The sequence below is a fragment of the Bos grunniens genome, chromosome 2, assembly GCF_055505025.1.
Source record: "Bos grunniens cultivar Pamir isolate PY7600 chromosome 2, Bosgru_T2T1.0, whole genome shotgun sequence".
NCBI lineage: Eukaryota > Metazoa > Chordata > Mammalia > Artiodactyla > Bovidae > Bos > Bos grunniens.
Genome location: NC_141166.1, coordinates 84,341,399 through 84,363,719, shown reverse-complemented (window position 1 = coordinate 84,363,719; position 22,321 = coordinate 84,341,399). Strand labels below are relative to the sequence as shown.

General features: G+C 36.5%; 1 protein-coding gene across 50 annotated transcripts in view; it reads left to right on the top strand.

Moving 5' to 3' along the window:
• QTMAN (queuosine-tRNA mannosyltransferase) overlaps positions 1-22,321 on the top strand; it is a 457,067-nt gene that overhangs the window by 88,830 nt on the left and 345,916 nt on the right. For 29 of the 50 annotated variants that reach the window (XR_015145715.1, XR_015145716.1, XM_086351597.1 and 26 more), the window contains one exon: positions 17,569-17,634. The exons of the other annotated variants lie outside the window; for them this stretch is intronic. The gene's annotated coding sequence lies outside the window, so the exon portion shown is untranslated. The remainder of the gene's footprint in view (positions 1-17,568; positions 17,635-22,321) is intronic. 50 annotated transcript variants of the gene reach the window in all.

Sequence of the window (22,321 nt, the reverse complement as noted above, 5' to 3'; positions counted from 1 at the left end):
GTAGGAGATGGCAAGAGTGAACATCTACATCTTAGGAATCAGTGAACTAAAATGGACTGAAATGGACAAATTTAATTCAGATGCCTACTACTGTGGGCAAGAATTTAAAAAAGATATTTTAGCTTTTGAGCCTTTATTTTGGAGGAAGGCAAGGAGAAGGAGAATTGGAAAGAGTGTCGGTGACCCATCCTAAAGTTATCTGACATACTTGCTTAGTTCTTTTGTATAGTTAGTTGTTTGGACCTTTGAATTTTCTGAGTACTTGTAGAAAGCAACTTAAGGTTTGTTTCCTTTTGACATTCAGTACGGTGCGTTTTGATATTGTGATGTTAAGTTTCTGTGACTGAGAGCAGGAACTCTAATTAGGTCATCTTGTTGTCCCTACCCCTAGCATAGTGCCTAGATAGACCCTCAATAAAACACTTGTTGAATGAATGAATTTTAAGAAATATATTACATTTGTTAATATTGGTATATATCATTTATACATGTAAAGGGCACAGTCATGTTTTTAATTTGTGAGAGGTTGTGGACTAAATTTTATACAGTTGTTCATTATGGCTAAGGGGACATCAGTGTAAAGATGTCAGTTGTTTTGAATAGAAGATACTCAGTTACAAGGCTTATAGAAAAATCCTCAGAATAACTTAGTACCAGTACTTTTGTTGGATCGAGTTATTCCATGGGTAAATAAAAAGATATAATTTCTTTTTAACTCCATGCATGGATCATTGTTTAAACAAGGATATGTTCAGTTTTTGAAGAAATAAGTAATTCGAGTTTATTAAAAAGGCAAATAAGTCATTTGATAATTTACGTTATTGATGTTGGTTTATAGAAAGGAGTTATTAGATCCTTGGAGGCCTTGTGGCTAAGAGCCCACTAAATCAGATTTTATACTAGATGGCATTTTGGGTATATTCTTTCTTTTAATTCTTAAGAGTGATAGTGTCATATGTTTCCAGTCCACATGCAAATGGTTACATACAATAGTAAAACATGTCCAAAAGAGTCCCTACGAAGTCATCTTTGTATCTGCTTGCTTTGCTCTAAACTAAGCAGGCTACCTCCCCACCCCCCCCAAGATCTACAGAAGAAAAGGCTCAGAGTGAATCTTGGCAGCATGAACCAGTGCCTCACAATTCTTCCCATGTCTAACCTAAGTCCTTTTTGTTGTACTTTCATTCTGTTTCTTTTACTTTGACCTCAGAGGACAAAGCAGACGACTATCCACTCATCTCCCACACGACATCCCCTAGATAGCACTGTTTTAATAAATTCCTGCCTCTTTATTCATGATGGCAGGGTTGTTGTTACCTTAATTATTAAAACAACCTGTGCATGGATAGAACTTATCTCAGGATAGGGAATGGATTCAAGTATCTGGAACTCAAATTTTCTATCTGAGCAGTTTATAGTCACTGAAAAGAAAGGAAGCCCTTTTAACATTCAGAAGCAGTCCTGGGAGAGAATGCTACATAATCACAATTTAGGCAAGATCATTTTCTAGATTTGGATTTGAAATTTGGGTATCCATAGTCTTTAGGTCCTTCAGATGCTGTTTTGGTCATACTTCAGGAAGTAATCATTTATAGGCCAACACTTTGAACTTAAAAATACTCCTTGTACACCCATGGCTGATTCATGTGAATGCATGGCAAAAACCACCACAATATTGTAAAGTAATTAGCCTCTAATTAAAATAAAAAAAAATACTCCTTGTAAAAGTTCAGCCCTTTCTCAATATTTTCACCTTTGTATTCTCAGCAATTAATAGAGTTTCTGGGCTAAAGTAGGCGCTTAGTAAGTACTTGTTAAATGAATTGTTTGAGTATTCCTTGGTAATGCTTCCTAATATAGGTCGCTTTACACTTTTCATTTCCCCATTCTTCTTTAATTTTATGCTGCCCAGTAACCACTCATGGTTTATTTTTTGTTGTCTTTATGTTCTCATTCAATGATATTTACAATGATTTAGAGCTTATTTGAATAACTGGACAACTGACTTTATGATGCTGCTGTAATTTTCAATTCAGGAATACCTCTTTTTTCCCCTTCACCTTTTGTGAAGGCTTCTTATAATCTTTTGATGAGAATTTGAAACACATTTATTGAAATGCCTTGTGTGCAAAGTACTTTGCTGGGATTTGCATAGATATAAACATGGATTGTACACAAACTGTTGCCACAGAAACAAAATCTGGTTGGGAAGACACACACATACTCTATAGTGTGAGTAAGATTGTGGTAACTTCTGTTATTAGGGTGCAAGTGAAGTTGGTGTTACTACAAAGGAAGGAGTAATTACTTCTGATGGGATGAATTTGCTCAGGTACTCAGTTGTGTCTGTCTCTTTGTGACCCTATGGATTTTTTGTAGCCTTCCAGGGTCTGCTGTCCATAGGATTTTCCCAGCAAGAATATGGGTAAGCAATTGACTTAAACCTTCATGGATGAGATGCGGTTTCAATGAAGTCTTGAGCTATATTTATGTAGGAATTTGACGGGTACTAAAGGTGAAAGGATTCCCAAAAGAAGAAACAGCACTAGTTGTGCATGATGGTGGGGATGTATATGGAATGTTTGAAAAATGGCAAGGGAGTCTTGCATTTGAAGTAACAGTGTCTGTGACAGTGATGGGAACTGAGGCTAGAAAGGAACTCAGTGGTAAAGAATCTGCCTGGCAATGCAAGAGACAGAGGAGATGCAGCTTGGATCCCTAGGTCAGGAAGATCCTCTAGAAAAGGAAATGGCAACTCACTCCAGGATTCTTGCCTGGAAAATTCTATGGACAGAGGAGCCTGGCAGGCTGCAGTTCATGAGGTTACAGAGAGTAGGATACGACTTAGCGACTGAGCACGCATGCACGCACACACTTGTTTCCTGTTAAGTAATTTTCTTTCTCAGGTAGGAACAGTCATTGGTTTTTGAGTAGAGGATGGATGCTAAAATATCCATAAGTTTCAGAGGAAGAAGAAAGAAGACAGATTAAATGTAGCTGAGTTTGAGGATGATGAACAAGGCTAAGGGCAGAAGGAATTGGGAGAGGAGGGCCTGATACCAGAGGCCTGGGATGAGTCAGCTTAAAGTCCTACAGGTTGTTGATTTGTTCAGAGTTGTTCAGCATTGTCCTGGCTCCCAAAGTGGCTGCTTTCCAGTTTTGAGCCTTCTTTCCACTTAATGTCATTTTGGAAGACTGTGAAACAGTCTTCCTTGTATCTGGGAAACTAAGTATTTTAGTCTGAATTCTTGAAGAAAGCAAAAGGAGAAAAGAGTTGAACAGTTGCTAAATGAACCAAGAGTATCTACACGTTTCTTCAGCTTGTCTTTGTTACTGGGATCTTGACCCACTGTACTTTCTGACCCCTTGGTTCATCTTCTTGAAGTAGTACTTGGTATTGGTCCCTCTTTGAGACCCAGTTCAAATGGTTTATAACATTTTAAGTCTGTATTGTAATTAATATTTGGGTCACTTTAATATCACCAAACACTTAGCAAAATTTTTAGAATGTTATCATTCAGTAAGTGCTTATTGTTGTCACACAGACCTTCCTGCTGTCTTCACATGGTGAGTATATTCCATCTCAGGCTCTAGCTCTGCCTGCTGCTTGGAAGGCTTACCATCCACATCTTCAGAGCCCCTTCCCTCTCTTCTTCTGGTTACTGTTTAGATGTCATCTCACCGTCAGTGAAATGTCCTCTGACAACTCCATATAAAGTCCTACTCTTCCCCAGCCCCTGTGCTCAGCACCTTATTCTCTATTACCTTGTGTAATTTTTCTTTATAGTACTTGCTACCATCTGATATACATTTACTTCATGATTGTCTTTTTATTCCAATTAAAAAGAAATTTCTTATAATAACAGGAACGTTTGTTTTGTTGCCCAGTTTATCCCCAGATACCCAGAGCAGCAATGGGTGTGTGGTAGGCACAATGGATATTTGCTGAATGAATGGTAAAAAACAAACAAACAAAACTAGACTGTAAAGAAAAATAAACATTCATCTGAAGGTTTGTTTATTGGCTTGTGCAAGCAGTGATTTTGTTACAAATTTTATGATATCAAATCATTAACATTGCTCTCAGAAAAATAAAGGCAGATTCTATTTTCTATAGGTTGTGCCTGTGAAATCTAATTATGGATTAGTATTTGTTTTAAAAATATTTGAATGCCAAGCATATCCAGTTAGAAAACTCTTTTATTATCCATGCCAGCTTAATTTTTAAGGCAGTGAAATGGAAGACTGTCATTTCAGCAAGTAACTTATTTTCATTTGTGAAAATGGAATATTTTGAATATTCTAATTGATTTTTGAAGATAGTTTTACAAGAAAGTAATCCTTGTGTCTGTACCTTGTACATTTGCCTTTAAAAGAGAAGGAAACTAGAAATAATCATGGAAATTATTTGCTCAGAAAGGTGTGAGCTTATGTGTGACTTTGTATAAATGTCTGGAAGAAAATCACTCAGTCCCAAAGTGAAAGGTCAACCTTGGGATACTAAAAACTTTAAAAAGATCTGATTAAAAAAAAATATATTGCATATGTATATTTAAAGTTTGCAAAGTGATTTAGACTTTTTATCGTGAGCTCAGGCTTCTCTTTTACTGTATTTTACTGTAAGTTCACTTGGACATTTTTCCAGAAATCTGAAGTTTGTAATTTGGCAGTAAAAAAGTTGGGTATCAAATCAATATTATTATATGGCTTTCAGTGTCCTAAGAATTCCCTTTTGGAAACCCATAAAAACTCATTTTTTCTCACCATAAACTTTATCTGTCACTTTTCTATAAGGTCAGAGTATTAATGTTGGAGGTGATCTGCTCTGGGACAGAGAGTCAACAAAGTGGTAATAAAGTTAAAAAATGCTACATGGCACTTTCCTGGGATTAGGATTTATTTTTCATATAAAGTTCGTGCTCATTTTAAAATATGGAAAATTATATATTGATAATTATTTCCTTAATGTCTAAAGGAAAAGACACTAAGTATTTCCTTAGTGTCTCTCTAAAAATAGATGGAATGATAAACTTGCATCCAATTTTTCATTTACATGTTTCGTATTTTTATTAGTGTTTTTATCTTTTCTGGAGACTAATTTTTAATTATTTATATTCTTTTAGTTGTAGATTGTTTTCTTTCTAGATTTGGAGGTTAAGTTTTTCAGTATGGTCTTGTGCTGTGCTTACTAATGTCCAACTCTGTGACCCCAGGGACTGGAACCCACTAGTCTCCTCTGTCCATGAGAATTCTCCAGGCAAGAATACTGGAGTGGGTTGGCATACCCTCTTCAGAGATCTTTCCAACCCAGGGATCAAATCCAGGTCTCCTGCATTGTAGGCAAATTCTTTATCAGCTGAGCTATAAGGGAGGCCCAAGTTTTTCAGTATCAGTTCAGTTCAGTCGCTCAGTCGTGTCTGACTCTTTGCCACCCCATGAATTGCAGCACTCCAGGCCTCCCTGTCCATCCCCAACTCCCGGAGTTCACTCAGACTCACGTCCATCGAGTCGGTGATGCCATCCAGCCGTCTCATCCTCTGTCGTCCCCTTCTCCTGCCCCCAATGCCTCCAGCATCAGAGTCTTTTCCAATGAGTCAACTCTTCGCATGAGGTGGCCAAAGTACTGGAGTTTCAGCTTTAGCATCATTCCTTCCAAAGAAATCCCAGGGCTGATCTCCTTCAGAATGGACTGGTTGGATCTCCTTGCAGTCCAAGGGACTCTCAAGAGACTTCTCCAACACCACAGTTCAAAGCATCAATTCTTGGGCACTCAGCCTTCTTCACAGTCCAACTCTCACATCCATACATGACCACTGGAAAAACCATAGCCTTGACTAGATGGACCTTTGTTGGCAAAATAATGTATAGATGATTTCAAAAGTTAAATACTATGAAATGGTTATATTGGAAAACAATTCCAGGAATAATACAGTTATTTCTTCTTACTTGAAAATGAAACATGGCATTTCAATTGTAAAAAGTACTAGAACTTGGAAGCTTTATTTAAAAATATTTATTTACTAAGTCTAAGTTACCATTGAGTTCAGTTCAGTTGCTCAGTTATGTCTGACTCTTTGCGATCCCATGGATTGTAGCACGCCAGGCCTCCCCATCCATCACCAACTCTCACAGTTTACTCAAACTCATGTCCATTGAGTCAGTGAGGCCATCCAACCATCTCTTCCTCTGTAATCCCCTTCTCCTCCCGCCTTCAATCTTTCCCAGCATTAGGGTCTTTTTCAATGAGTCAGTTCTTTGGATCAGGTGGCCAAAGTATTGGAGTTTTAGCTTCATCATCAGTCCTTCCAATGAATATGCAGGACTTATTTCCTTTAGGATGGACTGGCTGGATCCCCTTGCTGTCCAAGGGACTCTCAAGAGTCTTCTCCAACACCACAGTTCAAAAGCATCAATTCTTCAGTGCTCAGCTTTCTTTAGAGTCCAACTCTCATACCCATACATGACTACTGGAAAAACCATAGCCTTGACTAGATGGACCTTTGTTGACAAAGTAATGTCTCTGCGTTTTAATATGCTGTCTAGGTTGGTCATAATTTTTCTTCCAAGGAGCAAGCGTCTTTTAATTTCATGGCTGTAGGCGCAATCTGCAGTGATTTTGAAGCCCCAAAAAATAAAGTCTGTCACTGTTTCCACTGTTTCCCCATCTATTTGCCATGAAGTGATGGGACCAGATGCCATGATCTTCATTTTCTGAATGTTGAGTTTTAAGCCAGCGTTTTCACTCTCCTCTTTCACTTTCATCAAGAGGCTCTTTAGTTCATCTTCACTTTCTGCCATAACGATAGTGTCATCTGCATATCTGAGGTTATTGATATTTCTCCTGGCAGTCTTGATTCCAGCTTGTGCTTCTTCCAGCCCAGCATTTCTCATGATGTACTCAGCATATAAGTTAAATAAGCAGGGTGACAATATACAGCCTTGATGTACTCCTTTCCCTATTTGGAACTGGTCTGTCGTTCCATGTCCAGTTCTAACTGTTGCTTCATGACCTGCATACAGATTTCTCAAGAGGCAGGCCATTGAATTAATGTTTATTTATTTATTTATGTTTAACAGTTTTATTGAGATATAATTCACATGTCATAAAATTCAACTGTATCAGGTTTTCAATCAAATTAATTGAGTATCCATTCTCCTATTGCCTGTATCTAAATATAGGAAATATCTGAGTGGCTATGAGAGGAGACAGTCTTTTAAGATAGTGTCTCTTGTAGTTGGATAGCCAATCAGTCTTTTTCTTTTTTTAAACATGTGTAACACATATGGATGATTATGCAGTACATTTTTCTGCTTTCTTAGTACAGACACTTTGGAAATTGTGTGAAACTAGAAGTTCTTTTCAATTTTATTCACCTTAATTGAATATTTCCTCTCATTTCAAGACCCATACCTAAGTATTTAAGGCTCAAATTAATTTTGACATTTTGCTTGAACTTGATTTAAAACTTTGAGCTCATGCTATACCTACCCATGTTCCTATTCAAAACCATAAGTACAAAATAGTATTTTAGTTCCTAACACACTATCAAAATATACCTCTAGTTTTCCTATATATAGTAAATAAAGATCTTGATCTGTTTACAATTATGTAATAATTCAAGTACATTTTAAATTAATTATTGTATTTCAAGCATTAGATAAGCAGTATTTGCAAAATCAAATTATAGTGTTTGTGACTAACCCTAAATCCATTAGTTTAACCCTTGATGATAGTTTTTAATAAGTTTCTTTATAGAAAAAGTAGTTAAAATAATTTGAAGACCACTTGCAATCTCCTGGAGGGGAGTTCAGAAATTGGTGAGTAGTATGTCATTTCAAACAATTTGGCCTCCTTCCCTAAAGTTAAGAAAAATTTATAGTTTCTTTTAATTACAAGTTGCAACAAATTCAATGAGGATAACTTGAAGAATAAAATGAAGCACAAAGAGAAAAACAAAATCACTCGTAATTCTATCATAAATGATTATTTATGATTTATGTCTACATGTGTGCATGTATGCGTCTTCATGCTCATCTACATCTTTTCATCATATATTTTTGTATATTCATTTCCTGCAGTCATACAATAGTTAAGACATTTTCCCATGCCAATATGCAGTTTTTTTTTTTTTTTTTTTTAATCACACCACAGAGCATAATCTTAGTTCCTTGACCAGGGATTGAACCTGCACACCTGTGGTGGAAGTATGGGGTCTTAACCACTGGACTGCCAAGAATTCGCAGTAAACAGTTTTTGTTATGATTTTTGATCATTGATCATTTGATCATCAGAGATTCCCCCCCCCCGCCTTTTTTTTTTTTTTCTATATTTTGATTGCTTTCAATTTTTGGCAAAGACTTTAATTAAAAGATTCTTGACAAGTTGCAGAGTTAATTCTTATAAGAAGTTTTGAATTAAAAGATATGCATAGTTTTAAAGCCTTTTGTATTATGTTCTAATGTGAAAGGATGTTTTAATCCTTCCAAGCAAATTTAGCATTATACATTAGTAGAGTAGGCACCAGCCTTCAGTACCTGAGAAGTGTCCTTTTAATTCACAAACTATCCTGATCTACAGTTGACTCTTGAACCACTCAAATTTGACCTGCGCAGGTCTGCATATACTGAGATATTTTCAGTAGTAAATACTGCAGTCCTCTGGGTCTGTGGTTGGTTCAATTCACACATTGAGAGGAACCTACTATGAATTATACATGGATTAACCCCCTCTTCCTCTCGTTGTTCACGGGTCAACTGCACTTTGCAGATGGCTGAAATTTCATCATCACCTGTTGCTCCTTTGTCATATATAGGTCCTCCCGGGAGGGGGTAACACATTGTGCCCTGCAGACGTTTACTCTAAACAGTTTGAAGGAGTTTATTTGATATTTTAAATTTAGTTCTTGCAAGTAAAGTTTAGAAACAAAGCAGGAAAAGGAACATTGAACAAGAGGGATAATAAACAGAAACAAGGTATTCTTTATGTCATTCAGTTCTACTAAGATCAATTGAAGAACTATTATATGACATATATAATATTATGTACCTAGTTTTAGGAGTTTAAGTTATAATCTCTCTCTACAGTGATTCAGGCTGTTTGTTGACTTTGAATGCTAATTAATCTAGAGACTTAGAGTCCCAGATAAGGTAGGCATATATGCTGGATAGGGATGCAAGGGAGAATTAATTAACTCTCAGGCTACCTTACTCTTATTTGAATGCACTATTTACAAACCATTAAATTACTAACTTAAGAGATGGTGAGGTTGCAGAATGTGGCTTTGAGTAGTTTGCAAAGAATACTGTGTACTGTAAGGTCTGCCTCATTAGACAAAATATTTGTATCATTGGAATGTCTCCTTGAAAAACCATTTGATAAAGAGATAATAGTGACAAACAAGGCCACTAGATAGATAAAAGGCATAGTGCTTGCTCCAATCAGGGAACTTTGAGCTATGCTTCTTATCTTCTTTAGTGGAAACTTTTGTGTCAGATGATATGGGCCAGCCTGTGCAAAACTATGGAAAATAGCAGACCTTCTAGAAATTATCCATCCTTGTTTGCATAATGCCTTTACTTTACTCAACAGACTCATTCCTAAATACCTTCATGATATTAAAATCCCAGTCTATTATTATCAGACTGACTCTTTTTCTTATAATAGTGAGTAGCTAGTGATATGCCCCTTGTAATATTTAAAAATAGTGATACAGCTCTCATTACCGCATCTATTAGCCCCAGATTTACTCAGCCCTGGTCTAAACTGGGTTTCTGGACTTTTAAAAATTTATCAGTAACAATCTCTAAACTCTATCTAGAGATGACTTCATAAATCACCAATATATGTCTTAGACTGTTGGCAAATCACAAGCTGCTTAAGAAATACATGACAACTAGAAAAAAACCTTCTGCAATAAACAAATAGAAGAAAACGTACTTTTAACTAATGCTATTTCTAGTAAACTTCTGTGTTCATGTGGAACTTTGGAGATGAGAGAAGTTAAAATACTAAATATTTCAATTGATACATCTTTATGATTTTGTTGATTTGGATTTTAAAGGACAGATTCTAATCTTGCCTTTCCCTCATATTTCCTAATACCATTTAAAAAAAGCATGTTACTGCAGGGTACTTTAATTGATACAAAATGAATATTAAAATATTAAAGATATCTAACATCAGTACTAAGGATTTCCATTTCTAGCCCTCTAATCCTCTATGGAAATTTCTCTTTTGTCTCCGAACTGTTTGCCTGATATTCTTTTGCCCCTGGATTTTGTATTTCTTTTAAGTTGATTTCCCTCACTGATAAACAGATTGGATTGTGAGATTATGTCCTTTTTATTTTTCAGTGGAAGTGAGTAAATCCAGAACATTATGCTTGGTGACATTTATTTCAACTCATCAGGGAATGCCACCCATGTTTGCTTGGGTTGTAGTACTTCAAATAGGACACTGAGAATGTATTTGTGTTAGAGTAACCTTGCTATTTCAGTTTCAGAATTAACTGAAAATGTGACATGTGCCTCCTACTAGAAGAGGGAATGTCTCAACAATTTTTGGCTTAGTTAATACGGAGTAAATTCTTAGAAAATGTTAGCACTGGTGTAGTTAAGAACCAGTCATTTTATTTTAAATTTCTGTGGTGTGTATATTTATAATTACCTTGCACAAACCAGGTCTGAGTTAAAATTTGGCATAGAAGTCAATGTAGAGTAGCAAGATAATGACTCTGTCTAATAAAAAATGTCAGTCTAATGGTTAACCAGTTGAATCTTTCAGGTTATAGACTTGACTGTCCTTGGGTTAAATATTCTTATGGAGTCTAGTCAGCTCAGAGAAGGTAGAGTTGCCCATGATGTGCAACATGACTTCTAAACACCTTACCAGGACTATTGGTAGAACTGTTTTCCTTAGAAAGTGTATCATTTTGAATAGATAAAATGCTACCTCTTATATTTAGATGATGATAGAATGTGTGCATTAAGTTACGTTTGTGAGAGTAAATAGTAATTGGTGGTAGTAAAGGGTGAGTATTTGCGACCTTGAATGAAATAGGAAGAAATTATCAATGCCATTTTTACAGGGTTTTATGGTTTATTGACTCAACCACATTTGTTGAACAACTTCTGTTTGCTACTTGCTGAGGGTCTAGTGGTAAGCAAGTAGACCTGTTCAGTATCCTCATGGAACTTAATATCCAGGGGAGGAAATGGGTCCTATATAATCACTCATGTAAATGTGGTCTACAGGGAATAAGCACTGAGAAGTACTACAGATTGTTTTATCAAGGGCACTTGGACTTTGTTTAATGGTGACTGTAGCAGCTTATGAAATAATTTCCTACATAGCCCTATGCCTGACTTCTCCCCTCCCACTTCACACTCCATTCTTGTTACATCAATCTTGGATATTGTCCTTCATCCATCTTGTTATCCTATCAAAAAGTTGCCAGTCTAGAGCTGGTGGGTGATGGATAAAAGTTGTGAGGTAAAGGGAGAGGATTGATTATGCTGGACTCAGGAAGAAATCACAGAAGTTTGAGATTTGTGATCCTAACTATTTGATGTTCAGTTCTGTGTGACTTACATCACCAGTGTCCTAGGTTTACAGACTAATGGGAGTTATCATTACATATGTTTGTTGTTGTTTAGTCACTAAGTCGTGTCTGACTTTTTTGCAGCCCCATGACTGTAGCCTACCAGGCTCCTCATGGGATTTCCCAGGCAAGAATACTGGAGTGAGTTGCCATTTCCTCCTCCAGAACATCTTCGTGATCTAAGGATCGAACCTGTGTTTCCTGCAGTTGGCCGGCAGATTCTTTACTGAGCCCCTGAGAGAGCCCCAATATTAGCCATATTATACAATAAATGCATTTATCAAAGAATAGTGACATTTACATCCCATGAACATATACATTTATACTGCAGTATATTATTTACATAATAATAATAATATTGTTATTTAATGCAAAAACTACCAAGATTAGAAAACGGAGGCATCTTTTACTTAGGTTATATCATATGCCTGGAGTGAAGCTCAATGGGAAAATATGTGAATATGGGGTTAGAAGCTCTGAGTTTAAACCCTTGCTCTATCACATTAAAAATTTTTGTAATTAAACATTAAAATTTTAAATTTTTAAATTCTATTTTATTATTATTTTTTATTGGACTATAGTTGCTTTACAATATTATGTTAGTGTGTGCTGTAGAGCAAAGTGAATCAGCTATATGTATACATGTATCCCCTCTTTTTTGGATTTCCTTCGCATTTAGGTCACCACAGAGCATTGAGAGTTCCTTGTGCTATGCAGTAGGTTCTCATTAGTTATCTACTTTATAGATAGTAGTGTATATATGTCAATCCCAGTATTCTAATCCATCCTACTCCCGCTTCCTCCCTTAGTGTCCATATGTTTGTTCTCTACATCTGTGTCTCTATTTCTGCCTTCTGAATAAGTTCATCTGTACCATTTTTCTGGATTCCACATATGTGTGATATTTGTTTTTTCTGTCACTTATTCTTTGATTCCAATAGTCTCTATTTCTTCTTCTGTAAAAGAAAAGTGGTGGAACAGTGGCAGCAGCCTTCCTTCCACCTATGATTTTGCAATTCACGCTGGCTTCTGCACATAGGTGTCCATATCTGAATGGGTCATATAGCCCCATTTTCTCCCACTGAGCTGATTTGCAGCCTGTTTCAGGAAGGTGGAAGGCTTGGAGAATTGCCATCTTGAGAAAGCAAATGCATTATTCATCTTGTCAAACTTTTATAAAATGCATAATTGTTGGCAGAAAGTATTTTAAAATGCCTTTTTTTCTTCCCCATTAAATAAAAGCCTAATTACTAAATGTGGAATGGGATCTCCAGATTGATGATGAGGGAATTGGTTTCTCATCCTACTTCCATGTCTAGTATTAAACTAGGATGACAAGAGATCAAACAGAATAAAAAACTGTAGGTGATTTTCAAAATTCATGGATCTCACAGATATTCTCTTAGGCCTTGAAACTTGCTTTGGCCTAGAATTCAGTTGCTTATGGTATTTCTCCCTCTTCTTTAATCACAGTTACTTCTGTTGTATTAGTAGGTTAGGATAAACACATATCTACACGAAAATAATTTATTCATTTCAGTAAATTCTGATTTCTGTGAACAGCAAGAAAAAAGAATAAATATAAAATGTATTCAGTTGTACTAGCTATTTGATTTAGTCTAGGCTTCAGGAATAATGGAAATCATTAGTAACAGGTATAGCGCTGCTTCCTGACACTGATTTGCTCAGGACTGGTGTTAAGGTGAAAGCAATGTTACTTCTTTAAAGGCAGAATCAACTTCCCATTTCCTCCTAATCTTCAGTTCACCTTTACAAAAAGCTTAGTGACATTCACTCTGTAGCAGATCCTGGGATAGCCCTTTGAGAAAACAATGACATGTTCCCTTATCTTCCAAATTTTTTACAGCCCCATAGGAAGCAGAATGCAGAAATAGAGTGAAAAAAGTCTTATGATACCGTACAGAGTAGAAAACAAGTCATGTTTATGAAATGTTCAGGGAAAGACTTCATAGAGTTGGTGATTGATGTGCAGAAATTGTAAGAAAATTTCATCAGATGAACTTGAAGAAAAGACTGATAGAAAAAAGATAAAGATGTAATGTCACAGAAATATAAAATAGCTACATGAGTGTGAGTGCTTGATATTGCTCCGATGACATTGGGGAAGTAGAGGAAGAGGATTGAAGTGGGAGAAGGGGAAGCAAGGCTGCAGTGAAAAGAAAGGAACAGGCCTGAAAAGGAAGGTCATAACTGCCATGTCTAGTGCCTTGGGTTTTGTCCTTAGGTGATGGAGATATGGAAGGTATGTGAGCTTGTCACTTCATGATCAGATTTGCATTTTGGATGACTATTTGTGGCTGGATTATGGACAGTGGTGTGTTGGGAACCAGATTGTGTGGTGGCATGGAGACCCAGTTAAAAGGGTAATGCAATAGTTCAAATGAGTGATGACATAATTTTCTGGTATAAAATATTCTATTGATTCATAAATTTGCTGCCACATTTTAAAATGTGAGCAAATTGAAAAAATCTTAGTATTCAGTAGAACTAATTCATTGCTGGTTTTATAGTTTAAAGTTATTCATGAAATTGATAGCAATGAAAAATTGAAAGAAGGTTAGTATTTTGTCAGTAGAATTAAACCAGTATACTCACAAAAATTTTCAAAGTTATAATTTTGCTATATAATGTTGAATATAACTTTAAAAAATGTAAGGTAATGAACTTGTAATAGATATACATATACATACATATATATATATATATACACATACACACACACATGCACATCTAGTTGTTAGTGGAAATTACATATGTGTGAAAATAAGTGAATAATAAATCATAATGTTGGTATGGGTAGGTATTTTTTGAATTTGCATTTGATACTGATAGTTATACCCAAGATTTTGTGTTAATTCAAGTCATGGCATAAGTAATGGATATTTTTGAGCAGAAAGTTATATCCCAAATCTAGAAAGAATGAAAATATTTGTCATGGAAAATTAAATAGCCATATATGCATATAAGATTATAATTTTAAAAGAGCATGTGTTAAAAGATCATTGCAAATCATATATTTGGAACAGCATGCTTGAAAATAGCTTTAGATTGTCTCACAAATGGTGTAGCATATAAATCTTACCAAATTTTGCTTTGGGTGCATAAATCCTCACTTAGTTACCACAACAAGAAACAAAAGTCAGAGTTGATGGAATTAGAATATCCGTAGCCTTATGCGGGAATAGAATTTTCTGCCACATCTTTTTCAGTATGAATTTAAGACTTAGAAAAAAAAATGTTGCTTTTTAAATACACCGTTGTATACAAGTTATTATAAATATTAGGCTGTATGCCCCATGATCAAATAATGAAATAATGATAAGTTTCTGTTGTACATTATTTTCAGTTCAAACTAATGCTCAGGATCGGATTTCATGCCTTACTGTTAGTCAGACTTTTCTTTATTTATGTATAATATTATCAGTGCCTATAATTTTAGGATTGTGAGTTTTTTGCACTACATTTGATATCTGATTATTTATCAGTCTTCAGAGATTACATTGAGGCTTTAGAGGTTAGGATGTATTTGCTATGAATGACTTTTATGAAATTTTAAAAAATAACCTTTTCATAGGATCCGTTTATCCTTGTCTCTCTGCCCCCCCCCCCCCCCAATGTGATAATAGAATGTTTTATAATACTTTGAGGAAACTTTTTTATTCAATAGCAAAATATATTTTTACTGCATATTTCCCTTAATAGGTTCTGTTAGGGGAATCATTGATGACATGTTTCAAAGCAGAAATCTTTTTGTGCTCTTCATTTTTTATTTTACTATTTAATGAGATTTCAGGTATATTTTAACAACTGGGGTTTCCCTGATGAATCATTAAAATAAGTGAGTGGGCTGGAAAGTAGCATGAACTTTTTTCTTAGTGCTACCCTATTTTACTCTGCTGGGTTACTGGTTGCTTTTTAAATAGAACCTGGGTGTGTTGGAGCTGGTGGGTGGAGGTTCAGAAGGGAAGAAGGGAAAGGGTCAGTTAGAAAATACCAGGTAAATCTCTGATAATCTACTGGGAAATCCGACTCAAATTCTACTTTCCTCAATGTACTCCATTTTGTATTTAAGCTCTCTATATTTGCTCTGCCAAGCTCAACTTTCCAAATACTGTGTATAGGCAAATACAAAATATATTTCCAGCAGTTGATTGAAGTTTAAGGTATTAAGCCATATGTGGATTAGCCTGTGGAATCAATTTCTCATGTGTGTGGGATTAAAACCGTTAAAACCCTCATCACTGAAACCATACCTTCCCACAACCAATAGTGCTAAGGTGTCTGTGGAATATTTTAATTCAACAGGTTCTCTGATTTAAAATTGTTCCTTGGTATTTGGTTGGAAAATTATTTGAATATTATAGGTAACTGCACTGATATCATATATGAGGACTAGTTATGGGATTCTAATGTGACTTAGGTTTAGTTTTTAAAAATCCACATGAGATATTTATACATAGTTCGTCTTTTTCGATGTCAATGGCATATTGCAAATTTCCTTTAGCTATTACTGTTAAAAGCAACAACAACAACAAAACTCTACCACAGCAGCTGTAACTGCTAGAGGAGGTAGACAGAAATGTGGTTTACCTTGAAAGTGATAATGCTTAGTGAGTAAAGCACTTGGGTCAAGCTTAAAATAAATGCAGGTATGATGACAAAGTTTTTAATACAAATTTTAAAATATTCACAGCATTGGTTTCAGGCTACTTTTGTTCTTGGTGATTTTATCAGTGCATTTTTATTTTTAATTGGGATGACTCTAATGGCACCTTTTCATTTTGGTCAAAATATTTATATGAAATACTATCATAATTTTTCATTTTGTATTCCCTCACAGTCTTAATTGTGAATGTAAATTTTTTGAAAGGTAGGTAATTCTCAGATCATTTTGACCTCTGATGATCTTAAATAAAACTTGAAGTGGTTTAAAATTCCAGGCTATCACTTTGACTCATTTTATATTGCTAATTTAATATTTAGCATTTAACCATGTATCATTAAATCATAGTATTGATAATGAATTAAATTTTCATAAAGCTTTAATAGTGTAGCAGATTCTCATTCATCTGGTGTCACTGGGGGATAAAATATGCTGAAGATGAGGTTTTGTTTTGTTTTTTTTTAGAACTGAAGCTTACTTATTTAAGCAGGAAAACTTAAAAGTTGTTAAAAACTTATCTGAGACATTTTTCACACTCTTTTAGGGAATATGAACAGATTGTCTATTTACTCATAAAATATCATCATTCTAGTGTCATGTAGAAAGGACATGGGCTTTCTGTTTGGTGTTTATTCTCCAATGTAGGAAGTTTTTTGTTTGTTGGTTTCTTCCTTTTAAAATACCGCACTCCTAATTTTGATATACTTACTCTGTTTAATTGTTTCAGGGCTTATCATCTGTGGTAGTACCTGTACTAATACTTTAATGGATTCATAAGTCCAGGCACCTCAGTAAGACATTTGGCTACCTGTAGGCTCACCAGCATCTTTTGGCAAATACCTGATCACAGCCTCTTGCCATGGAGGGAAGCCTCTCATCCTCTGGAGCAAGGACTTTCAGTGTTGAGGCCCTGTTTCTTCTGCTCCCACTCACTCACTCTCCAGTAGCTGTTGCTATAGGTGCAAAATTGTCTGTATTACTTCCCTGGTGTGACCATTTGTAGTTTTCTGAGATTATTGCTAAAATGGGTAAATGGTGTACTCCTTTATCTTTTAGTAAATTCCAGCGTAACAGCAAAGGTTCTTTTTTAACGTGGTGTTTTTTTTTTTTTTTTTTGAACTACTGCTCATATGTTTCCAGCAGTGTTTCTAAAACAAAACAAGCACAGTGAAAGTATTTGAGCTGTTCTTTAATGTGCTATAATGACATTTGGTTTGAATCTTATGTTTAAAAATCAGCTTCCCCTCTTTTGCTTGCACCTAATGGAAATCATCTTTCTGCCAGGTTGTGCTTAAAGAAGACTACAAGGGAAGAACATATTTCCTTCTTGCCACAAACATTGCAGTAGAAGTAAGTGGGGAACTGCCAGGATATGTCTGTCTCCACAAAACAAGCAGAACAAATTTCCATGAATCAAAGCCACTAAGTATAGTTTTCAGAGATGGTAGGACATAGTTACTTTCCCTCGAAAAATACCCCAAATGCAGGCACACCCTTTGGCCACTAGAAGAATGTTTCAGTAAACGCTAGGTCAAACCTGTACATTTCACTCTTCTAACTGAGCTATTAAAGGGGTGGAAATCTACTATAACTATAATCTTTTTTCCCCTTTTCTATTTTTCAACCTCCCACATGCTTGATGTTCAGTTCTGCTTACTGAGTGTCTTGAATCTGCAGCGGCACCTACACGCACTGCCTCCACAGTGGCTGATGGTTTGCAGATAACTCATGATTCAGACCCATAAGAAACATCTGTAACTGCAGGGCATGATACGTGCTCTAGATTAATCATGGAAAAGGACAGAGTAATGAAGAATCAGAATACTTTTTTTTTCTGAATATTAATGTTGCTTTGAGATTATATGAGTGGAATATTCTCTAGAGTGGTTTATATCACCTTCTATCACTTGGGGAAGTATCTCAGGTCATTTTTATAAGAAACTCTTAGAGACCTTTTAAGCATATACACCTTAGTGTGACTAGGTCAGAGGAAATAAAGCAAGATAGTAGATACATGTCATGCGATGCAGTAAGCAAATTAATGTTAAACTGCTTGTATTTTTTCTTGAAAATCTTGATATGATTTAAAAAATTGCCTTTCATTAGTTTCTCTTTTGCTTTCTAGAAGTTTCAATCATTTGAAGGGCAAATGGCTACCATTTTGTTAAACTTTGGAGGCTCTTTATTAATGTACTGTATACAGCATCATACAGGTGAAGTCTCCAGACAACCTGAAAAAAATAAGCTGCATAACTCAGTCTCTGAGCTTACTTTTTCCTCACACAATCTGCAGTACTCTCAAATTCATATTTAAAATACAAGCTGCTGAAGAGGAATGGTTAACACCCAATTCAGTTAAGTTCAGTCACTCAGTCATGTCTGACTCTTTGCAACCCCAGGGACTACAGCACACCAGGCTTCCCTGTCCATCACCAGCTCCCGGAGCTTGCTCAAACTCATTTCCATTGAGTCAGTGATGCCATCCAACCAGCTCATCCTCTGTTGTCCCATTCTCCTTCTGCATTCAATCTTTCCCAGCATCAGGGTCTTTTGCAAGGAGTCAGTTCTTCCTATCAGGTGGCCAAAGTACTGGAGTTTCAGCTTTAGCATCAGTCCTTAAAATGAACGTTAAGGACTGATCTCCTTTAGAATGGACTGGTCGGATTTCCCTGCAGTCCAAGAGACTCTCAAGAGTCTTCTCCAACACCACAGTGAAAAAGCATCAATTCTTCGGTGCTCAGCTTTCTTCACAGTCCAACTCTCACATCCATACATGACCACTGGAAAAACCATAGCTTTGACTAGATGGACCTTTGTTGGCAAAGTAATGTCTCTGCTTTTTAATGTGCTGTCTAGATTGGTCATAGCTTTCCTTCCAAGGAGCAAGTATCTTTTAACTTCATTGCTACAGTCACCGTCTGCAGTGATTTTGGAGGCCAAAAAAATAAAGTCTGCCACTGTTTCCATTGTTTCCCCATCTATTGGCCGTGAAGTGGTGGGACCAGTTGCCATGATCTTAGTTTTTTGAATGTTGAGTTTCAAATCAGCTTTTTATTCTCCTCTTTCACCCTCATCAAGAGACTCTTTGGTTTCTCTTCACTTTCTGCCATAATGGTGGCGTCATCTGCGTCTCTGAAGTTATTGATATTTCTTCTGGCAATTTTGATTCCAGCTTGTGCTTCATCCAGCCGAGCATTTCTCATGATGTACTCTGCATATAAGTTAAATAAGCAGGGTGACAATATACAGCCTTGATGTACTCCTTTCCCAATTTGGAACCAGTCTGTTGTTCCATGTCTGGTTCTAACTGTTGCTTCTTGACCTGCATATAGTTTTCTCAGGAGGCAGGTAAGATGGTCTGATATTCTTATCTCTAAGAATTTTCCACAGCTTTTTGTGATCTGCAAAGTCAAAGGCTTTGGTGTAGTCAATAAAGCAGAAGTACATGTTTTTTGGAACTCTCTTGCTTTTTGTGTGGTCCATCGGATGTTGGCAATTTGATCTCTGGTTCCTCTGCCTTTTCTAAATCCAGCTTGAACATGTAGAATTTCTTAGTTCATGTATTGTTGAAACCTTGCTTGGAGAATTTTGAGCATTACTTAGCCAGCGTGTGACATGAGTGCAATTGTGTGGTAGTGTGAGCATTCTTTGGCATTGCCTTTCCTTGGGATTGGAATGAAAATGGACCTTTTCCAGTCTTGTGGCCACTGCTGAGTTTTCCAAATTTGCTGGCGTAGTGAGTATAGCACTTTCACAGAATCATCTTTTAGGATTTGAAATAGCTCAGCTGAAATTCCATCACCTCCACTAGCTTTGTTTGTAGTGATGCTTCCTAAGGCCCACTTGTCTTCAGACTCCAGGATGTCTGGCTCTAGGTGAGTGATCACACATGGTTATCTGGGTCATGAAGATCTTTTTTGTATAGTTTTTCTGTGTATTCTTACCAGCTCCTCTTAATATCTTCTGTGTTAGGTCCATACCATTTCTATCCTTAATTGTGCCCATCTTTGCATGAAATGTTCCCTTGGTATCTCTAATTTTCCTGAAGAGATCGCTAGTCTTTCCCATTTTATTGTTTTCCCCTTTTCTTTACATTGATCACATAGGAAGGCTTTCTTAACTTTCCTTGCTATTCTTTGGAACTCTTCATTCAAATGGGTGTATCTTTCCTTTTCTCCTTTGCCTTTTGCTTCTCTGATTTTCTCAGCTATTTGTAAGGCCTCCTCAGACAACCATTTTGCCTTTTTCCATTTCTTTTTCTTGAAAATGGTCTTCATCTTTGTCTCCTGTACAATGTCACAAACCTCTGTCCATAGTTCTTCATGTACTCTATCAAATCTAATCCACTGAATCTAACACCCACTGCCTTTCAATTGCCTATTCTCCTTTCCTTGGTGAATAGGGACCTGTGATTGAAAAGAACTGATTTGAAAATGCTGGAGGATTCTATCTTTACTCCTTAAGTTCCCTGGTGGCTCAGACTAAAGAGTCTGCCTGGATGCAAGAGACCCCGAGTTAGATCCCTGAGTCAGGAAAGTCACCAGAAGAAGGGATTGGAACCCACTCCAGTATTCTTGGCCTGGGGAATCCCATGGACAGGGAAGCCTGGTAGGCTATATAGTCCATGGAGTTGCAAAGAACTGGACATGACTGAGTAACTAACACACACACACACACACACACACACACACTGCTGCTGCTGCTGCTAAGTCGCTTCAGTCGTGTCCGACTCTGTGCGACCCCAGAGACGGCAGCCCACCCGTCCCTGTGATTCTCCAGGTAAGAACACTGGAGTGGGTTGCCATTTCCTTCTCCAATGCATGAAAGTGAAAAGTGAAAGTGAAGTTGCTCAGTATTGCCTGACTCTTAGCAACCCCATGGACTGCAGCCTACCAGGCTCCTCCATCCATGGGATTTTCCAGGCAAGAGTACTAGAGTGGGGTGCCATCACCTTCTCCAACACACACACACACACACACACACAATTGGTTTAGCCTAATACCTGGGGAGGTGGGGGGATTGGTTGTGGTGCAGAGGCTGGGGGTGGAGGTGGGGTGCTGGTTGGGAAGTACCTAATTACTGTTTGTCAGCTACGGTGCTTCAATTTTATCCTCACAACACATTTCTGAGGTTAGTACTATTATCCTCATTTTAGAAAAGGTGAGACTAAGTCCTGCAATGTTAGGTAACTTGTTCAAGATCATACAGCTAGGATGTGACAGAGCTGACCTTCGAACCTGTATCATCCTGACCCAAGGTTTCATGCCTTTCCCGCATGAGGAACACTGCTTCCTATTTTGCATATAAGTGAAATACGTTTGTATTCTTCCCCCAAAATGCTCTTTGGATGATTTAGATATCAAGAAATGATTTTTCACTTCAGTTACTTCTTTGAGAACCATTTGAGACTTTCTGCTTTGAAATTCAATTTAAGCAGACATTGCCTTGACTGAGCAAGGTAAAGCACAGTTTTCTTAGGATCATCATTGAGTTTTGGGGACTAATAATTTTGTGCAGCAGCATTATTACAGAAAGCAATATGCTGCTTAATGAATGGTGTTTACTTAAGTCATAAAAGAGAATTCAAACGTGGAATATTTTTTAAACAATGTAGTTGTTACATACTGAGTGATATTTCTAGTTTATTTCTTATAGGAAATAGCATGTAATTTGAAATGCATATATAAGTTTTTATATACATACATATATTTTTATTTCACTGAGCACATTAGCAAAAGTCGTATTATTAAAGTAAAAAGTTGCTTGACAGCCAATTCTTTGTGATGAAAATTTTACCACATCTTTAGTAGCAGTGTTACCTATTGCTCTTAACCTATTGCTTTTGTTGTTTAAAGAAAGATTGTAGAAACTTTGGTGTTGATAAGCATGTACCTTTACCTTATTTTTTGCATCTTCTTTGGGGGTGGGATATTGATAATAGTGAGGAAGTGGCCAAGTGTCTCAAGAAATTGTATCCTAAAGATTTTTAACACTAGAGAGTTGATATTTGAGTATGAGTGTGTGTTCTTCTAAATAT